This window comes from Oryza sativa, chromosome 1 (assembly GCF_034140825.1).
Source record: "Oryza sativa Japonica Group chromosome 1, ASM3414082v1".
Lineage (NCBI taxonomy): Eukaryota > Viridiplantae > Streptophyta > Magnoliopsida > Poales > Poaceae > Oryza > Oryza sativa.
Genome location: NC_089035.1, coordinates 20,967,563 through 20,989,333, shown reverse-complemented (window position 1 = coordinate 20,989,333; position 21,771 = coordinate 20,967,563). Strand labels below are relative to the sequence as shown.

The 21,771-nt window shown below is 41.7% G+C and overlaps 2 long non-coding RNA genes across 2 annotated transcripts; one reads left to right on the top strand and one right to left on the bottom strand.

The window, feature by feature from the left end:
* Positions 1–673: 673 nt before the first annotated feature.
* On the bottom strand, positions 674–3,218 carry LOC112937658 (uncharacterized). The gene is made up of 2 exons (XR_010740727.1): positions 3,069–3,218; positions 674–2,371 (listed from the first exon to the last, which is right to left on the bottom strand). It is a non-coding gene; the product is annotated as an uncharacterized lncRNA (long non-coding RNA).
* Positions 3,219–4,504: 1,286 nt separating this feature from the next.
* Positions 4,505–12,100, top strand: LOC9269411 (uncharacterized). The gene is made up of 16 exons (XR_010740147.1): positions 4,505–4,573; positions 4,650–4,738; positions 4,838–5,213; positions 5,524–5,656; positions 5,779–5,982; positions 6,070–6,138; positions 6,226–6,293; positions 6,382–6,465; positions 10,114–10,348; positions 10,433–10,598; positions 10,683–10,846; positions 10,927–11,127; positions 11,209–11,338; positions 11,413–11,543; positions 11,630–11,705; positions 11,792–12,100. It is a non-coding gene; the product is annotated as an uncharacterized lncRNA (long non-coding RNA).
* Positions 12,101–21,771: the final 9,671 nt, after the last annotated feature.

Here is a 21,771-nt window from a genome sequence, read left to right as displayed (position 1 = left end):
TAGGTGATGGATAATGTGCAGAATGAAAGATCCGTTAAAGCAAATAGTTTTTAATTAGTTACAAACCTTAGTAATTTTTATCTCCTATGTAAATTAAACTACATGTAAATATTTTTTTTCTTCTTTAATGAAAAGACACTGCGGGACAGAGCCCTGGCAACAGTCCTTCCCGTCAAAAAAAAAAGTGATGGATAGAGTCGAATCAATTAACGCAACAAATTGTCATGCTAGCTCCACTGTAACGTCGATTCTCTTTCACACTATTAGTTACAAGATTCCTTGCCCCTGAATCAACACAACTCAGCGCATTGTAAATTTTCATTTCATTTTTTTTTTACATTTCGAGCCTTCCAACATGTAGATTGACCACGTTGACAATTTTTTATTAGATATTAAAATTCTGTCCATCTTTGTGTGCATGCAGTGGATTAATCAACATAGTCATAGTATATGTTCACGCCTCCATGCATCAACAAAGTTGTACTCCCTCCGTCCCATAGCAACCTAATATCGGATGTGACACTTTATATATAGTACAACGAATCCGAACATGCTTTCTGTCCAGATTCATTTTACTATAAAGTGTGACATCCAGTACTAGGTTGCTATATTACGGGACGGGAGTAGTAAAGAATTTGTACACCTCTGAGCTCTGAGGCTAGAGCTAAAACAATTTAATGTAAACCACACATCGTCTGTCAATATTATTTCTTAGCAAATGAAGTGAAATGTTTCCATTGTCTCAAATCAATAATAAAGCTCTTTTTGACTATGCCATACGTACAGATTCGACATAGTTATGAAGAATATGCACTTGCCATGCTCTACGTAAATAATTAATGTAGCACCAGGGTGTAATAGTACGTGGACCCATTTGATTTATTTTAATTTACCCAACCATTGTAGGTCATATTAATTAATTGGCCTTCTTATTTATGTATGCAGTAGCCTATTTAGATGGTTGAGGTGCGTATATATATATATATATATATATATCTCGATCCGGATAGAACGACTACAAGGGCTAGCTAAAAGTTAGTATTGTGGAAGAATTATATAGCTAGCGCGAATGCTAATTAACATGCATATATACCATGGCCTTACAACTATTCGTGTGCTAAGGATTATGAGGCATCAGGAGATGGGTATTTGTGCATATGGGAGGCAAAGCTCATACTAAATTGTTGGTGTGCGTCTTCGATTGCACGCTGCATGCTCTGATTATCACTACTACGGAGACCCTGATGTTTCCTAGCCTATGTCTCTTAGAGGCGATGCTTTTCCTGATTGTCAAATTAGCGATATCAGTTGGCTGCAGGATGAATACACGAGGGATAGAATCTGCAGTAGTGTGTGTCACACATCCCATGTCCGCCCGATTAAGTATCTAATGTTAGTTAGCTAGCTGAGATCAGCTGCACTATTATTTTGTTTTGTTCATCGTCCTCATCAGTAACGACCACTGATTGATAGCTTCATCCTTTTTCTTAATTATGCTTATGCTTATAAGCTAAAATTTGAATTCAACCTTAAACTTGGAGTTAAAATTCATTTTAATATTTTTTTTCATCCAAGTTTATTTTTCAGTCTTTGCTTTTAGATCGCTAAGAACACGTATATAAAAGTTTTATTCATAAGTTATTTTTCATTTGCAAATATGTCATGGGGCCATAAATTAAACAGATAGTGATACATAAGTAAAATTGGGCGATGATTGTATGTAAATGGACATAAAGTGGGGTACATAAAATGATCTATCAAATAATGAATCAAGATTTTGCTGCATTAAAAAAAAAGAGAGCAAGGAAATTAAAGTCGAACAGTACCGGAGGGGTTTAATAGGGGGTTAATAGGGCTCATATATGAGAACCCCCCACATCCCTAACCTACTTAATTACATCCATACATGTGTCAGGCTATATGTCGATCTACATGCACTTGTGTTACGAAATTTTTGGTTTTTGAAATTAATTATTTGTGTGCTGAAGAGAGTACTTATGAAAAAGAGATCGATGCTTCATAAGCATGCATGTCAGTATTATGTACAGGAAAAAGAATGAATTTCCCTCCTAACGCGAAAACCATACATTGCTCACCCTGAACATTCAATATCGGACGAATTACCCCCTCGATCCAATCTAACGTGATTTTGTTCTACGTGACGTACGCGTGACAATCCAGTTAGCATTGTCTTTAAAAAAAATAGTGGGACCCACCTATTATACTCTCTCACATCTTCTTCTTATTTATTAACAACTCTGGCTCCCTCCCGGAGTTCGCCGCTCCTGCCTCCACGTCCCGCACCGCCACCCACAGCCCACCCTCCGTGCACCACCTTGCGTGCCGACCACCCATTACAGATGAATATGTTCTATAAGTTTTAAGGAGGCAGAAAACAAAATTGTAGTTCATTCTGTCACGGATAACATGTTGTAAATTTAGAGCTATTGTCATTTCAGACAAGATGATCTTTGAAGTGGATATGTGCTTGCAGAAAGAACAGATAAAAGGAAAAAAACAAAAAAGTTAACGAAGAGATAGGTGATGCTCATCCAGTCTAATCTTGTGTACTAAGAATCATGTCCAGGGATCAGATGAGCTAGCATCAAGTTCTGCCAAGCACCGATCTCTTCCACCCAAGAGGCCAAGACAATTAAGCAGATTAAATTACACACTTCATATCGCAGTTAGAGCCTAGAGATGATTTCATGAATATTAACAGTTATACCCTTGCGTGTAATATCAAATTGTGTAAAACTAATTTATGCCTGAAAAAAAAAACTCCAATTCCAAATCGGGTATGACTTTCAAGAAACAACCAGTAACAACTAACAATGTAGTATGCATCCTCCTTGCCGGCGCTGACAATTCTTTGTACGACAGTAATATTTATAGATTAGGAGACAGCACAGAAAGTTTGCTACGTTGATGTCACACAGCATACATGATCCTATCCACGAGGTTATGCAACAAACAACAGTCATGATCATATAATTGTTGTCGATAAATCTTAACATTTCACATATTGAACTCTGCACTTTAATGAGCGAGCAAATACTTGCACTCACCTGTTGCACATCAGACATCTTGCGGAGATTCGACGGCGGTGACCTTCGAGAAAGAGAAAGATTAGATTCGTGGAGAATGAAAGGAGCTGTTTAATGAATGAAAATGGGTACTGGTCCATCCTTTTTATCTGTCAAATCAGATCGGGCATCGCGAACTAACTCCTACCCGCAAGCCACCCATGGCAGGGCTCGGCGCAGTGCATGTCGTCGCTATTAGCGCCGCACCGTGGGGAATGGGGAGTTGCCGATTATTTTTTTTCCCTCTCAAACTTGATCATGGGTGGGAGGATAAGGTCATGACGTGGTGACGAGTTATTGGGCCTAGTGGGCTGATATGTCACATGTGTTATTGGGCCACTGACATATTTTGGTTTTTTGATAAATAAAATAATAATTCCGAGACCGTCCAGACTGGGTCGATTTTAGAAATCCATGGTTTTCCAGTCGAGCGCTCCTACAATATAGCGAAGCGGTTTTATTTATAATATATTTCACGTCGAGCGCGCATATGTTATAGCGGAATGATTTTTTTTAACCAAATATTAAGTCCAGGACTGTCCGGACCGGGATGATTATAAAAACTCAATATATTTCACGTCGAGCAAGCATATGTTACAGCGGAATGATTTTGTTTAACCAAATATTAAGTCCGGGTCTGTCCGGACCGGGTCGATTATGAAAATTCAATATATTTCACGTCGAGCATGCATATGTTATAGCGGAATGATTTTTTTTAACCAAATATTAAGTCCGGATCTATCCGGACCGGGACAGTTATAAAAATTCAATATATTTCACGTCGAGCGCGCATATGTTACACTGGAATGATTTTTTTAACCAAATATTAAGTCCGGGTCTGTCCGGACCGGGACGATTATAAAAATTCAATATATTTCACGTCGAGCGCTCGTGCAATATCGCGGTGCGTTTTTTTTGTATGAACTAAAAAATAATTCCTCGTCCGTCCGAACCCGGTCGATTTTAGAAAACCATGGTTTTCCGGTCGACCGCTCGTACAATATTGCGGAGCGGTTTTTTTTTACGAACTAAAAAATAATTATCGAGATTAAATATCTCGTTTCCATCCCCTATTATTCCGTTTTCCGGACGGGCTAACACGTCGTTATCCAGTCGAGCTAACAGGTGGTTATCCGGTCGAATCAGATCGGGCATCGCTAACTAACTGCTCCCTGCAAGCCGCCCATGGCAGGGCTCGCAGCAGTGCATGTCGCCGCTATTAACGCCGCACCGTGGGGACTGGGGATTGCCGATTCTTTTTTTTCCTCTCAAACACGATCGTGGATGGGAGGATAAGGTAATGACGTGGTTATCCGGTCGAGCAAACAGGTGGTTATCCGTCGAGCAAACCAAAATTAAATAACCGCTTACCACAACACACGTGATAAAACCATCAGATTATTACCCTCTCTACTGTATATAGCTAATCGTTTGCATTAGCAAATCCAATCTCGACGTTTCGATCGCCCGTCAGCTACAAGACTTAGGTTTGTTCCAAGATTATCTGAATGCTACACTTTATGTAATTGCTGTGTAATTCCAATACTAAGGATTGCTCTGCAGAAGATATGATGAAGCAAACCGCAATGGATGAAACTACAACAATCTACGAACCAGAGCAGGTTTTCAAACAAAATAAGCCCCAAAAACAGGTAAATATCCATCCACAACTTATTCGGTACCATACGATAAATCGTTACGGTACAATTACATTGTGTTTTCATTGAATCATTGTGTTTTCATTCAACCAGAGCACACAGATATGCTCTATTCATGCCCTTTATGACCTCATCGCAACCTTCAGTATTTCTCAATGAGAAGCTGTACACAAATGTGGCTTCGGAGGATTGCTGAAGATGCATAGGATAAATGTACACCGTATTTTGTGCATGTGGATTACAAACCAATTTGATACAAAGGCTGAAGCATTCAACATCCAAGGCAGCTATCTGAGTCTATCCAGTAGGGACGCTGAGCATTTGCTTGACCTGCCATCACAAGGAGAAGAAATATTTGAACCACCAAAGACCAAGAATATGGACTTGTTTGATGAATTCAAGACAGCATCTAAGCAAGGGGCACATATAAAATTATCTTCTTTGCAATAGTATTTTCAAACAAACAAAGGTATATATGACGACAATTTCATTCGCCGTTTTGTGCTCTTTGTGATCAATCGGTGTTTTCCTGTGCCCAACTACTCAAAGGTATGTAAGCTTGGCATACCTAAATTTTGTAGAGGATGTCAATGCAATCAGTGCAATTAACTGGACAAGCTTGACTTTAAACCACCTAATGAAAAGCATTAAAAAAAATTAATAAAAAAAGGAGTCAATCTTGAAGGAAACCTACCACTTTTGTAGGTAATGCAACTGCACAATTATTATTTTGTACCAACAAAAGACAAGTTGTTTTTACTCAATTGTACTTGTTGCAGTTATGGTACTGGGAGAAGCTACGAGCTGACAATTTGGATCCAACCATAGATTATACTATGCGCGACAAACCACTTATTCAATACTGGGACAAGCACAAGGCAAAAAAAAAGATAATACAATGGTAAAGGGAAGGTAATATACAATCATTTTATTCCCACTTAAGTCTAGCCTATTAATTCAAAATGTGAATTTACTTATGCTCCTGCTGCTGATGTCTTAGCTTGCTTGTGCTTTCCATTATATCATGCATGTAGTAGTTTGTCATCCTGAAGTAACAAGGAAGGGAACAGCATCAAATGGGCACACAGACGACTAGTCTCAGGAAGCTAACTTTTTTACCATCTACCAAAGCACTATTTTCGACCAGCTAACGTCAATGAGTTATTCTGTACTAGATTGTTGACGACATCACACTTGCTATAGAATGCTCCAAATCCTCACAAATCCGAAAAGATAAGGTAATCATTTTATTCATCTCTATGTACTTTGAATTATACATCACAACACATGGTTTAATATCCATTACATATATCCTTTCATCATAGAATGTCCAAGACATAACAAGAGACAGCGAAGAGAGCAAACAATCAGAATCATGTATCCCTACTGATAAGGTAATCAAATAATTGATCTGTACTTAAATTCAATTATACATCACTACGCAACGTTTAAAATCCATTAAATATGATATTTCATCGTAGGATGTCCAAGACGTAACAAATGACAGCGAGAAGAGCAAACAATCAGAATCATGCATCCATACTAATAAGTTAATCATTTCATTTAACTGTACTTACATTCAATTGTACATCACAACGCATGGTTTAATATCCATTAAATCTGTCATCTCATCATAGAATGTCCAAGACATAGCAAGTGACAGCGAGATAAAAACATCAGAACAACGCGTCGACAGCACAACACATGCCACTTCACACAAGGTAGTCAAAAAAACTAAAATTTTGTTACTTGATGTGACCATGGCTACTATAGATACAACCGTCGTCCACATCAAGATCAAGCCGTCCAAGTTCTACAATCCAGTTCGGCCACCTGCTACAGTGTCGACTTTAAACGGCCACCAAATATGCATGCGAGCTCCATTTTGGGACCATGAGTACTTGATGGAAAGCTCTCGGAGTCATCTTTCCAATGGATCTAGCTTCATCACCAAATTCCATCCCAGTCGGCCGAAATCACAAAAAGAAGGTGTTGCGTCACCTATAATGGGTCTATGGGCTTGTAACTTCGTCTGGGACCCCGGCCCAAGTGGGGCCCATGTGGGGTGCGCCCCAACCAGGTGGAGCATGACCCTAGGGTCCCCTTAGGTCATCCTCCCACCTCCTTAAATAGTTAGGTACCCCTTTAGAGTTTCTTGGGTTTTGGTAGATTAAAGTTTAGCCATTACTACTTGCTTGCAGCGCGCGTGTCGGCTAGACCGTCCGTATGCTTGTTCTTCGAAACCCCAACTTATCATTTGTATTAAATTTCTATTTGCAATATCAGATTGCTTTTATCTTGTTCTTGCTTGTTTCTTCGATTTGCTTGCAAGAATAGGGTTGATCTGCACCGGCAAGATCAATAACCCACGGAGAGGTGTATCGATCGCTAAGGCGCAACACAACGTCTCGTACGGTTGTAGTCGGATCGTCAACGTTTCTCCCAAATCATAGTTATCACAACTCACCGAAAGATCGGGCCAACAACAGCCTTGAGTGTCGAGAGGAACTCAGGGTCCATCAGGTGGTATCAGAGTTGATATGATCTGACTCTCAATGCTACGACCAAGCATGAATAGGTGCCCAATATGATTATATGTCACATTATCAAGCAAAACCTGAATTTCAGAATTAAGCCCATTGAAAAATCTACGCATTGTATTTTCATTGCACTCTTTGAGACCACTGTAGATGATACAGACCTTAAATTCATGAATGTACTCCCTAAAAGTTCTATCACCTTGTTTCAGATGTTCTAATTTCTCCCGAAGAGTACATTTGTAATAAGAAGTCACAAAGCGTTTTCTCATCATGGTTTTCAATTCATCCCAAGTTTTAGGTTTATTACTAACATAAGTCCAGCAAAATAATGCAGAAGAGGTAAACTTATTACTAGCAGCCTTAATCATTTGAGCATCAGAAAAATCATATATATCAAATTCATTGTCTACTGCTAGCTCCCAATCAATATATGCAACAGAATCATACTTTCCATAATAGAATGGTAACTTAGATGCAACTTGTTCAAAATTATAGTCATGTACCTCATATGCATCACGTGGAGAAGTCGTCATATCTCGTCGAAGGTGTAGAAGTCGATGTTCTCGTATTCCCTTACGCAATCCTGCCATGGTTAGTAGCAAACAAGAAACACACAAAAATATGCACGCTCCTATCAACTACTAGGTAGTGGCAGCTCAAATATCACACACACTCAAGCTTTTAACCAAGCTCTTACAAGATCTTACCAATGCAAGCGGAATGGTGACATACACCGACTCAACCAAGCACCCCAATGGAGATTGGATGTATCGATGCCTTGGCAAACACTTGCTGTACGGCTGCAATCAAATCTGTGGAGCTCTAGGTAGGCTTAAATATGTAGCAAAGGAATAGCAAATGCTCAAATCAGATAATGCAAAGTTGAATAATTGTTCAAAGTCAAGTACCGTGCTGGTCCTAGGCTAGAACGTACTAGAGACGTGAGCCTAGACACAAACGATACCACAAGATAGCACCAGGAACAACTCATGCACAACTCTAATATATGAAGTTCAGCTCAATAATAACAAAATGATTTTCTCCTTTTCTTCTTTCTTTCTTTCTCTTTTTTTTTGTCTTTCCTGCTTTTCTTTTCTTTTTCTTTTCTTTTTTTTATGCACCTTTCTGCCTTTTTTTTCTTTCTTTTTTTGATTTTATTTTACAAAAACAGATTCAAGGACCTCAATGTAAGATTATAGGGACTCAAACATAAATATAAAATTTACAGGGACTCAAATGTAAAAGTTCAAACCCAAAATTAGAACTATACAAAAATGGAATCCTCTCGTCCTGTAGCTTCCATTTTTGCAAACGGATTTTCAATCCGATACTCGAAAAATTTTCACCAAGCAATATGCAAGATCACGGTATAGATTGAAACCGTGACCGAGAGGAGACACTCGGACTCGGCCTGGTCGCGGACCCGGGGTGGTGGTGGGTGAGGAAAGGAAGGATGCGGCACTACCTAGGAGTCCGGATATGGTGAGAGAAAAAGGGAAACTAATTTTCAATCAATCTGATCTACTATTTGTTTCCAGATTAAACTCTCATACTTCCAAAAACAGATTTGGAAATTCTTATTCCTCCTCTCTACACCGGCAACAAGCACAGGCCGATCTATTCACGGGCAAACCAGAAACTCAAGCAAATCCTAAATGCAACTCCAAAACTGACCGATAAAAAATTCTGAAAACTACAAAAATAGAACCGTGACAGCAAGCCGATTCCGTTTTTGTAGGTCCCGACGACAACAGAGACACGGAGGCGACAACGACTGTGGTACTAAACGTGACCAGAACTCGAAACTCTAAACGGACTAAACGCTAAGACCAGCAACACGACTCAACGATGTAACGCAAAACTCAACAAAGCAAAAAGAAAAATGAACAATGCAATGGCACAATATGGCTAGGTAAATGATGCAATTTTTTTTGGCTATTTTTCTGGTTATGGGTAGATAAAAACTCACCAAGCAACGAAAGCTCTGATACCACCTGATGGACCCTGAGTTCCTCTCGACACTCAAGGCTGTTGTTGGCCCGATCTTTCGGTGAGTTGTGATAACTACGATTTGGGAGAAACGTTGACGATCCGACTACAACCATACGAGACGTTGTGTTGCGCCTTAGCGATCGATACACCTCTCCGTGGGTTGTTGATCTTACCGATGCAGATCAATCCTATTCCTGCAAGCAAATCGAAGAAACAAGCAAGAACAAGATAAAAGCAATCTGATATTGCAAATAGGAATTTAATACAAATGATAACTTGGGGTTCCGAAGAACAAGCAGACGGACAGTCTAGCCGACACGCGCGCTGCAAGCAAGTAGCAATGGCTAAACTTTAATCTACCAAAACCCAAGAAACTCTAAAGGGGTACCTAACTATTTAAGGAGGTGGGAGGACGACCTAAGGGGACCCTAGGGTCGTGCTCCACCTGGTTGGGGCGCACCCTACATAGGCCCCACTTGGGCCGGGGTCTCAGACGAAGTTACAAGCCCATAGGCCCATTATAAGTGACGCAACACCTTCTTTTTGTGATTTCGGCCGACTGGGATGGAATTTGGCGATGAAGCTAGATCCATTGGAAAGATGACTCCGAGAGCTTTCCATCAAGTACTCATGGACCCAAAATGGAGCTCGCATGCATATTTGGTGGCCGTTTGAAGTCGACACTGTAGCAGGTGGCCGAACTGGATTGCAGAACTTGGACGGCTTGATCTTGATGTGGACGATGGTTGTATCTATAGTAGCCATGGTTACATCATTACTATTTATTTGAATTACAACAGCATATGTCTCATAACTTAACAAACGCATATTATGCAGGATAGCCCAGAAACTGAGACGCTGACCCGAAAACTAATCATGCTGATAGAACAGCAAGGAAAGGAGATGAAGGAGATGAAACAGAATCAACAGTCCATGCATAACCAAATTCAATCACTCACCAACATAATAGCTGCATTCAAAGAGGAAAAGACAATATCAACAACTTCCAAGAACTCTAAGCCAAATGTTTGCAAAAGTTCCAACAAAGAAACACATATAATTAAAAAAAAAGGTAAGACAGCATCTTATGCGGATACTTCTTCCGCGTCTGTCAAATTTAATACTAATTATTTTTAACATGCCAATTGTATTGCAGAAACCAAACCCACCAACTCAAACGCCTGTCATTGCCAAGTCACTTTCAGGATCAACACGAAGACTGCGTAAATCAACAATTAAATCAAATACTGATTTCGTCTACAATTTAGGGGCTACAAAGAAGAAACCAAAGAATGCGCAAGCACATAATTTAATATCCAATGGTAAAAGTCCTATAATTATCATCACATCCTACTCCGCTTAATTTTTCTGTTGCGGTTCACTTACAGATTTAACTTCAATGGCAGAGTTCAAGTGCACCGCAGAAGATGAGGAAACCATTAAAAGTATAATGAGTGCACCAGAATCACAACTAGTGGTGCATATCGATGATGTCTCAATTTCCCAAAAAACAACGCAAATTCTGACTAATCCGGTGACTGAATCAAGCATGAGCTATTTGGATGATCATGTAAGTTTACTAACCCGTGAAACTATTGTCTCATGCAACTACTAGCACAATCAAAACCTGGCATTTTCCTCTACTTTTAGATAATCGATGCATACGTTACTTGTCTACGTGAGAAAGATATGAAGGAAGGTACAAGGACTAGGGCAGAAGGTACGGTGTTCCCAGAGAAACCGTTAATAACAAGGTTGCTACAAAGAGATGGCGAACACTACGTTTCCAAAGACATCATCGATCGGGCAATGGCTAAAGCAACGGCAAATAGATATCTAAAGCATGATATGGTAATATTTATGCCACAATACTATGAAATTTTCAACAACTCTATACTACTAATATATCCTAAAAATGATTTCTTTGTACAGATTTTCCTCCCCATGAACATAAAAGAAAAACCATTGGTACCAGGCAGTCATACACGCCAAACGCCGCATCATCCAAGTGCTTGACTCCGTGGCGAATTCATCCACACAACACAAGGAACTAAGAAAAGTTGTAAGTATTTTACTTAGAAATAAACCAAAAAGGACATCAACATACCGCAGTAATGACATTTTCTCACATAACAGCTAGAAGGAGTAGAGCAATATTTTCAGATGTTGGAACCAGATGAAAAGCACATACCAACTCAATGGCCTGACCAAAAAATTACTTCCTGGGAAGTCACGGTCGTACAGAATTTGCCATTACAAGGAGATCTGTATGTTATGCAGCCACTACAATAATAGTTTTTTTCACTACCTAAATGTATGTTATCACTTGTCTAATATAATTCAATTCTTCCAGTGTCTCATGTGGGCTGTTTGTATTAAAAAACATGGAGCACTGTCAAGGCAATAGGTTGTCGAAGGAATACACGCATGTAAGATGCACTAAATATTTCTGCATCATCTTTACTTTCTCCAATTGATTGTTTCTATCTAATAAATACCTATATGAATTCTGCAGGAAGATATAAAAAATTTTAGAAGGAAGTTAGCTGCAATCTTGGGGGACGCTCGCAAGAAGAACGATAAAAGGAAGATCTAATACATGCTACACCTCCCAACATACTGTCCGAAATAAATGTCTTTGTTCTAATTCCTTTAATATAAGGAGTTAGTATTACTGAAAAAATGGATTGTTCCTTTATTATTTTGGCAAGTGTTTTCAATAGTTTGCTCAGAACAATTGTGTGTGTACCATTTTGTGCAATATACTACAATATCAGCAGAAACGGCACAAACAATTACACAAATGCAATTTCAACAATAAATTTCAACCTTTCAATTTGGAATGTTCCGAAGTTCTCAAAAAAATTTATCTCTTCACCACCCATCAGCCCTGCCCTGCCGCTGCCACCTGCCGCCGCCCGACTGCCCTTGCCGCTGCGAGCTGCCGAAGCTGCACGCCTATGGCACAGTGGCATGCGCCCTTCTGCGGCTCCGCCTGCCCGTCGCCTCCCTCAAGAACTAGGCTTTTGGGTCGTCGGAAAAGACACGAGAGGAGGAAAGGAGGAGGGAAATCGATTCGATTCCCGATGGCGGCGGCGACGATAGTGGCTGACGGCGGCGGCGTGGCGGCGCTCGCTGCTCTCAAGAGGAAGACGACTGGGCACGACTTCCACGAAGGGGCGCCCATGGATCGGATCTGACCAGTGATGAAACGTGAAATCACGAAATTACCCTCACACATTTAGATAAAAAGACAAATATATCCTTTTCAATTTATACTACAGGATAATTGGAAGGGAGATCAGATGAATTTTAGACCGTTAGATCAAATATACTGGTAGTATATACTAGTGGTAGAATGTACCGTAAAAAAGCTCTATACATATGATTGCTGCTCTACAAAATCTGTGTGCTCAACGCCTCCGGCTCATCGCTATGTACACGTGCGAGCTAATCATCGTTCTGTGGCATCTGTCTAGCTATATATCTTGGCTTGAAATGCGTCGGGAATCGTTGCTGAGCGACAGTATATAGGTTGTCCGAGTAAATCCTCTGTTGTGCATGCACGGAATGGTGTTCATCCAAATGAGCAGAGCATGGTGCAAGCAATGCTGGTGTTCATCTCGTTGAGGCCACTGAAAGAGATAATACATTATATGCCATTGATAAAGGGCGTCACAGACATACCGTAGATCTCACGGTTTGTTCATGGTATAGAATAGATTGACTCTTTTTCTAGCAGAGCTTGGGTAGAAACCACTATTGGTCCTCTGGTACTATGTTTGTGTCTGCGGCAGGCAGTATCACCTTCCCTTCTTTGTCGATGATTACAATACTATGACCTAAATTCTCTATCTTAGAATCTGTCCGCAAATTAAGCACTCATGTGCTAACATATAGCTTGTCAGCAACCTTTACTGACGGAATTCATCAGCTATTTTTTTTCCCGACAGATGTCTCATGCCTATTACTAATTTATTGTCATGGTGTACTGAACGATAATTATGAGATGACTTGTATTTGGCCGAAGAATCATCTAGCTCCAAACTAACATTTATAGAAAATAATATTATTAGTGGCGAGCGGTAGATTTCGATAGAGGAGAGAACACCGTGACGCTAGGCGTTAACTAAGTTAATGTCCGTTCCAGTGTATTCCACGTGCTAGGCGTTAACTACATACTACTATTACTCCTTCTGTCTCAAAATATAACTATTTTTAACATAATGGCAAATAAGAAAAAAGGTTGGCATCTCTTCTCACCTCAACCTAATGGCAAATAAAAAAAAAGGTTGGCATCTCTTATTGCCTCAACCTGGTTCAACAAAATATTCCTTTAATTTTTGGGACAGAATTGTTTGCTCTGTCCTATCTTTAGGAGAAAACAAGCTTAAGCTGCAGATGGAGAAAAATTAAGTTTGTTGTGCAGTAAGAAGCGCACAAGCACGAAGCATATCCTATCTTACTATAAAGTTATCCCCCACTAATTCCTTAAGCTTAACATGCAAAGATGACACATCATCATCCACTAACAATCATCACATTTAAATATTATACAAACATGCTATATCTTTATAGTTTTTATAATTTAAGAGATTTTCAAATACAAACATGTTAAATTATCATCCAACATAATTCACATAATGTTTCAATGTATATCTATTATGTTTTATGATATCCTATATATTTATATAGTTCATCCTCACTTAGTTAGTGATTAAATGATTAATCTATGGTCCAAATTATCTTTCTCCTTTTTTTCCTCTAATTAAGTCATATCACATCAATTGTTTTTAGTCTTTAGATGATTAGTCTACGGTTCAAACTAACTCCCTATTTTTCTTCTTTCATAAATTCATATCATCTTACTTTTTACGTTTGAATCACCATTCTACATACTATTTAAATTTAAATTATCATAAATCACATTAATTTACTTAATCTGATATTATCTAGATATCTTACACGTTATTTTTTTTGTTGTTATCATACTAAATTCCCGCAGCAATACGTGGGGTTTCACCTAGTATAGATAATAGATGCCTGCTATGCATTGCTGGCCATCTGCAATGTATTGGTTGACTGTTTCGAGTATCAAATTTTCCAGACTTTTCAGAGAGAGAAAAACACATTTAATAATTAGATTGTGTGATGACAAGGATAATTACCCAAAGAAAATGACAAATACGGAAAAAGTAGTAGACCGAAAAATTAAATGATTAGGTATCTATGGTTACTTCAAAATTTTAGAGAGAAGACCCATATATATATGCTAGATGGGCGGCTTTTTTGCTAGGTAGAGAGTGCAAGTTACGCATGCCAAATTAGATGCAACATATACATGTATGTACAGATAGTTAGGTTGGGTGCATTGGGGCTTGGAAGGCATCAGGAGCATTCGACATGCCAGCTAGTGTGATCCTTCATGTGTTAGGCGATCATTGGTCATGCATGCGCGCTAAGGCGTGGCTCGGTACCTCAATAGAGAGGCTAATTAACAATATCTCTGTTACTTCAAGGCTCACGCGCATGTTACCTCAACGGAGAGGCTTCCATCTCTAGGCCATTCTCAATGTTTACTATCCAACGATGCAATAAGCTAAGGTGACTCGTGTCAGGTAGCATTAATAGATTGAAGAGGCTCTACAATGTATACTTGTAGGTTGAAAATAAGGTGGAAGCTATCTTTTTCTTAAAAAAAAGAAAAGTCCAACTATATATAAGATGAGCCTTGATACAATTAAAACAACAAGGTGGAATTCACCATAAATTGTTTATGTCCTACTAGTAAGTTTATGGCTTGGTAGTAGCTATTTACCACTTCTAAAATGTATATTATCTAGTAGCAAGAATATTTTAATGCCTATTACATGCTTTTTATCTAATAGCAAAAAAATTATTCTACAATACTATTTCACAGGCTGGTGGAAAGATGCCAGCTGAAACCTTTAATTAATAAGAAAGAGAAATTTAGAGCACTACACATGATCGACAAGTCGAGCAACCAATATTGCGGGTGTGAGATTTAGGAATGCCAAGTTATTGCAGAACTCGTAGTTGATCCTGGCCCCCAGCTAGCGCAACTACTCGATAATGGTAGCAATTTTCCTTTTTGATGCCAATGCTCATAAATTAATTAGGCAGGAAATTAAAGGCAGATTGGGAAGATCGAAATGGATGCTGCCATGCATGCTGGTCGGGCCATATACATGCGTACTCCCTTTGTCTCGTAAAAAAACCAATCTAGTATTGGATATGATATATTTTATATTCTAAATAAAATATATCACTTCCAGTACTACATTCGTTCGTGTAGTACTATGAATACATGCTACTATGAATCCACACAAGTTGGTGTGCATCAGGCTCCTCGTTCGTGTAGCACACACACTGTCCATATGGTTGGGACGACTTGGCTCTGTGATGGTATATCTAAAGTGAATTTATTAGGCTTGGAAGACATCAGGAACAGTTGGTGCGAGCAAACACGCCATTGCGGGTACAACAAGAGGCAGAGAAGCTTTCACGGAGTTGGGCCGCCATCGGCAATGTCCTCGAGGTCTAGATATTCCAAGCCATCAAGCATCTCAGAAGGGAGAGAAACCAGGCATGCCGAGTAGGATTGCTGTAGCAGATACTGTATTTGTTTTACCGTGTAGTTTTTCTGTACGTGTACGGTATAGATTGGTTCCGCAAGGAGGAAACTTGTTACTCTCTCCGTTTTTTAATATATTACGCCATTAACTTTTTTTAAAGATATGTTTGACCATTCGTCTTATTAAAAAAATTATTTAAGTGTATTGTGAATTTATCATCAAATATTTTTTAAGCGTGACTTAAATATTTTTGTATTTGCAAAAAAAAGTTTAATAAGACGAACGGTCAAATGTTTATTAAAAAGTCAACGATGTTATATATTAAAAAACGATGTCATATCAACTAGCTAACTTTTTTACTTTGTTAAATAACTAAGGTAGTTCCATGCTAAAATTAAAAATTTGAAGAAATTGAAACGATGTGACGAAAAAGTTAGAAATTTATATGTGTAGGAAAGTTCCAACGGAAAAGTTGAAGTTTGAAGGAAAAAAGTTGGAGATGTGCTAGATAGGGGCGTGTCGCAGACTCTAGTATATCTAACGACTAAGAGCGTCTCCAAGAGACTAGCCAAATGACTCTCCAAGCTAAATTTTAGCTAATTTGGACAAAAAAATCTACTCCAACAGACTAGCCAAATGGCTCTCCAAGCTATCCGGCTGGCTAAATTCCCCACCTCACTAAGCCAAAGTTGGCTAGCCAGGACGGCTGGCCATCTGGTGTGGGTCCCACCCCTCTCTCCTCTCTCTTACCCTTTCCCCACCCGTCCCAGCTCCCTCCCTGCCCGCCGCCGTCGTCCTCCCGGTGCTCCCTCTGCCGTCCTCCTCCCGGCGCCGCCGCTGCCGTCGTCCTTCTGGCTTCGCCGCCCTTCGTCTTCCCCTCGACTCTCCGGGATCTTGAGCGGGGTGGCGACGGCAACGGCGATGGCAACGGCGACGACGAGCCGGAGCTCCGACCGCAGAACGTCGTCGCCATCGGCGCACTCCGCGCCGCCGACCTCGAGGCGATGGCGGCGGGCTGGGGTCGGGGGAAGGGGAGGTAGCCACCGCCCGCGCCTACGAGGGACGCCGCCGCGACTCCGCCGAGGCCTCCGCCCATACCTACGACGCCGCCGCGACTCCGCCGAGGACGACGCCCGCGCCTACGACGCCGCCACGACTCCGCTGAGGCCGCCGCCCGCGCCTACGACGCCGCCACGACTCCGCCAAGGCCGCCGCCCGCGCATATGACGCCGCCGCGACTTCGCCGGCGTCGCCCCTCCGCGCCGCCCCTTTGCCGGCGCCGCCCCTCGCTGGCTTTTCCCTCCTCGTGGCCTACCGTCGGTGATATAGTTGGGAGGAAAGTGAAGGGGGAGGAAGGTGTGACAGACTGACATACGGGTCCCAATGTCATACACTCAGAATAGAGAGGGTGGATGAAGAGGCTGTTGGAGTGAGCAACGGGTTTAACTTGCTAAATCAATTAGAGAGTTGGCTATATAGGTATTAGAGAGCATGATTGGGTAGGTTGTTGGAGATGCTCTAACGAGGCTCAACCTGGACCTCCAATCCATAGCGGTGGCTTCTCCCAACACGCTGACAAGCAGGGCCAATTAGTTAGTCAACAGTATTTTGCTTGATGCCTGAGCTCCGTCCAATACCACTTCTAAGATTTTGTGTTAAGTTTTTTCTTCAAACTTCCAACTTTTTCATCAAATCAAAACTTTCCTATACACATAAACTTCCAACTTTTTTTTTCAAACTTTCAATTTTAATCAAACTTCTAATTTTAGCGTGAAACTAAACACAGCCTTAGTAAAGCTTTCTCGTCGACCCCTCTTCCTCATCGATTCCGACAGCCTTGTCACCGGCGGCGGGAGGGAGATGGGTCGTCCCCCCTCCCCTAGTATAGTTAAGTAGTTGGGATAGTCTTATATGTGCCGTTCCCTAGGATGTAGCCGTCACGGTATCGCCGCAGTAACTTGTCGATTTGATCCTCTATTCCTGCTTAGTTTCATTAGGAAGTTTGTTTCCTTTCTTCAGTTGACCTCTCTCTTGTTAAAGTTTGTTCAACTCTTAGCTTGTTCAACTCTTATGTATCTCCTGGGCGATGTATTCGGAAATTCAATTCACGTTGTCTTTAAATAAATTGTGATGTGTTTTCAAAAAAAAAAATTGTGTTAGTGTGAGATGTCGTCGGTATCAAAAGCTCTTTCACGTGTTGCTACCAGTTGACATCCACGGTGAGGTTCACCCCTTTGGAGTAGTGAGGAGAGGGTCGTCGACATATCACATCTTTGACAAGCTTCTCCTGTGGTGGAATTAGATTTAGGACACTACCGGTCTCTGCACTGTAACAGTGCACATAGCCAAAAGATCAGTTCAAGGGCCATCTATCCGTACTATTTGTAGCTATATTTTAGGACTATATATCATGGTGACTTGGGATAGTTTCACGTTCTACATCCCATTGATAACATCGTTTGAACAGAAAATAACAAGAAGAAAGTGCGGCTCAAAGTGGGGTCGCAGTTTTAATCTCGGAGCCCCCTTGACCTCGCCTCCCTGTGCAAGTGTGGCGGCCGTCTATTGCGGTGCGCTTGACTCATCTTTATATAAACTATTAATTTGCCGATTAACTGATCATTCATGTAAATGTGAGAATGATTGATTAATGGATTCAGTTGAATGAAAAAATTAAGGTTAAAGTTTGCAGGCTGCAAGTGTAAGCAGGGGTCGTAAATATAAAAGCAGAGTTCTATATGGCACGTAACTGTCACGTCCTGATAAATTTATCCCGAATTAAAAATTATTTTTTAAAAGGAATAATATAATTTATTAAAATTCAAAAAGAAATTAGAAAACATTAAAATACATACAAGAAATGTTTGAATGTGGCCCGGAGTATTTTCTTAAATTCTCCGTTGTCTAAAAGGAGTCCTCAAATTTTACTTAAATTTTTAGAGCACGGTAACACTGAAAGACGCCGGCGCCGAGGCCGCACAAGAGCAACACCAGCCGCTCACAGCCGACGAAGATGATCAGCCACCGGCCGGACTTGCGGCGATCGCCAGCAGAAACGCCTAACAGCCTAGCCGGAAAAAAACGGATCTAATCGCTGTAATATGTATTTTAAAGTGATCTTCTAGATCTGGCATAATTAAGCTACAGTCTAAAGAATATTTTTACATAATGTTTTTGAAGAAGTATTTTTGTGGGAAAGCTTTGACACGCTATATTCACCCCACTCCTCTATAGCGTCATTCACCGGGCGAGTTTAGTCTTCGATCATGTCTGTGGTGATTAATCAGTGTTTCCTCCAGCGATAATGAAGTAGTTACTCAGGTATAACAACAACAGTATTATTATTATTATTATTATTATTATTATTATTATTATTATTATTATTATTATTATTATTATTATTATTATTATTATTATTATTATTATTATCTTCTCTAACAGCAGTTGCATTTCTCTTCTGATCCGTTTGAAACTCTAAAGTCTTCATGCCCTCCTGCATCATCCAAGGTTCAAGAAAATGCCTGAAAACATTTGTTACCAAAGATTCTCCAGTCATATATCGCTCAATAAATTATAAAAAAATAATCATTAAACGAGAACTAAATTTGATACTCACTTATAGGAAAGAAGATAACAAATCACTCACATGTGTGTTAGGCACAAGGTGTAACCGACAACAGTCACCTTAAACGGTTCTCAACGAAAACCCACCGATGAGGTACAATTAAACTACAGATCGTCTTGGATGACCCTGTCGTGAAACCAACACGTCAAAGATGACACGGTCACCTTTGACGGGGTAATTTAGGGCCCATCACGGATGCTCGTCGGCATCGGTCTTGAGTTCCGTCACCTATGAAGCTTACCCATGGAGGAGTGCATTTGCAACCAGTCATGATGTGGGTTTAAAAACAAATTGTAATATTGGCTAGCCTTAGGTAATTGTTAATTGCCCGCCAAGCAACTCAAAATTAAGTTTTGAAATTTAAATTTCGGTTGTGGCTTATAAGCAGCAAGTTAAATTGTTAAACGATAGGAGTGAAGTTTTCAATTACTAGGTGTATCACCACAGTAATTCTTTTTAATGACCACAATGCGATGATTGATTGAATAGAATAGAAAATAATTACAAGGCTAACACCCTGGAAGATAGTAGATAAGGAAAGAAAAAAAAAACACCACCACGCACCGATAGCACCTACACAGAACCAGGTAAAGGCTAGCACTGGACTGGCCATCGCTAGACCAACAAATAAGCTACAACGGAAACCTCCCAAAAATCAAACCCTAACAGTCGAACATCGCACTCAATTCTATTCACACCTTTGGGGTTAGAGAAGAGAGGGTGAGAAAGAAGAATGAAGCCGCTCTCTCCCACAAGGCTCACCAACATAGCCAACTTGCATTAGCTGGGGCATCGTCGCAAGAGGATAAACATCCAGAGAGAGCATGTACAAGTTGTTTGAGAGTAGTTTTGGTAGTGGAGCCTCCTGGTTGATGTTTCCAAGAAGAAAAACAACGATGAGCACTGAGATTATCATCTGTCGAGGTCTCGAGGAGAATTAAGACAGGGTTTTCACCACGGTTCGTGCCTTCCAAGTTTCAAAAGAGCGAAGATGGCCCACGTATCATTGTTAAGTGTTTACACGAGGGTACGTAGATCCTTTGGATCTCCCAGTAAAAAAAAAAAGAACACGAAGGACTAAGCAAACCCCTCTTTTTTTTGAACGACTTGCACGAGATGGTGCGAAGTTTTATTGATAGAGCAGAAAAAAATTACAAGATTACAGCCCTAGAGGGTCGTAACCAGGAAAAAGAAAAAAAACCACCACCCACACACCGACATCACCAACACACAAACCTAGGAGAAGGCTAGCACCGGAACGGCCGCCGCTAAGCTTGACCGACCACCACTAGACCAACAAAGGGACACAGGCAAGATCGCCCCCCTAGGGGATGCCAAAACGACGTCTTCAAGAAGAGAAGCGACAAACCGCCGCCGCCGTCCATCGGAGCTCAAAGGAGCCAAGACTGGGCTTTCGCCCGGCAACCACCTTTGAGGGGTGAGACAGCACGACAATGCCCTCATGAGGGGGAATGAACCATCGTTGTCGGTCCGGCCGAGGCCAGACTAGGTTTTCACCCGCCGCTCACCACCTGCGAATCCACAGCTGACACACCGATGCTCCACCACCACACAAGCTCTGCCGACATGTGGAACCCCTGCACCGGCGTCCCCCGCCGGCCAGCCTTCGTGCGCCAAAGACCGCGCTACTCCTATCGGCAGCTCCTCCTCACACCTAGGTCGCCTCCTCCACCGCCGGCCACGCCACTCACGCCAAACCGGCCTCCTCCACCGGACGCGCCTCTCGCGCCATTCCGGCCTCCCTCCATCGGCCGCGCCTCTCGCGCCAAGCCGGCCTCCATCTCCGCCGCCCGCGCCTCTCGCGCCGAGCCAGCCTCCGCTGCCATCGGCTGCACCTCTCTGCGCCAAACCGGTCTCCGACCCCTCCACCAAACGATGCCGTGCCAGCCAAAAGCAGTCGTCTGCCACGCCCTCGGCTAGCCATCCGAGTCCGCCATGCCTCCGGTGACCGCAGACACGGTCACCGCCACCGCAACCGCTGCTGCCGAACGCCCAGCCACCTCGCTAGCGACCCGCATCCGCCGACGTCGCCACCGTCCACAGCCACGGCCGCCGTCGCCGCTACCACCGACGCCAGCCTCCGCCTCCGCAAACCGCTGCGCCGTCATCCTCCGCCACCAAGCAGCTAGCTCGACGCCGCCGCCATGTCCTCCGCAGCTGTTGCCAGCCGACGCCACCACCAACTGCCACGAGCACCACGGCGGGCACGACCGCCACCGCCGTCGCCAACAGCCGTCTGGCCGGTCAGCCTTC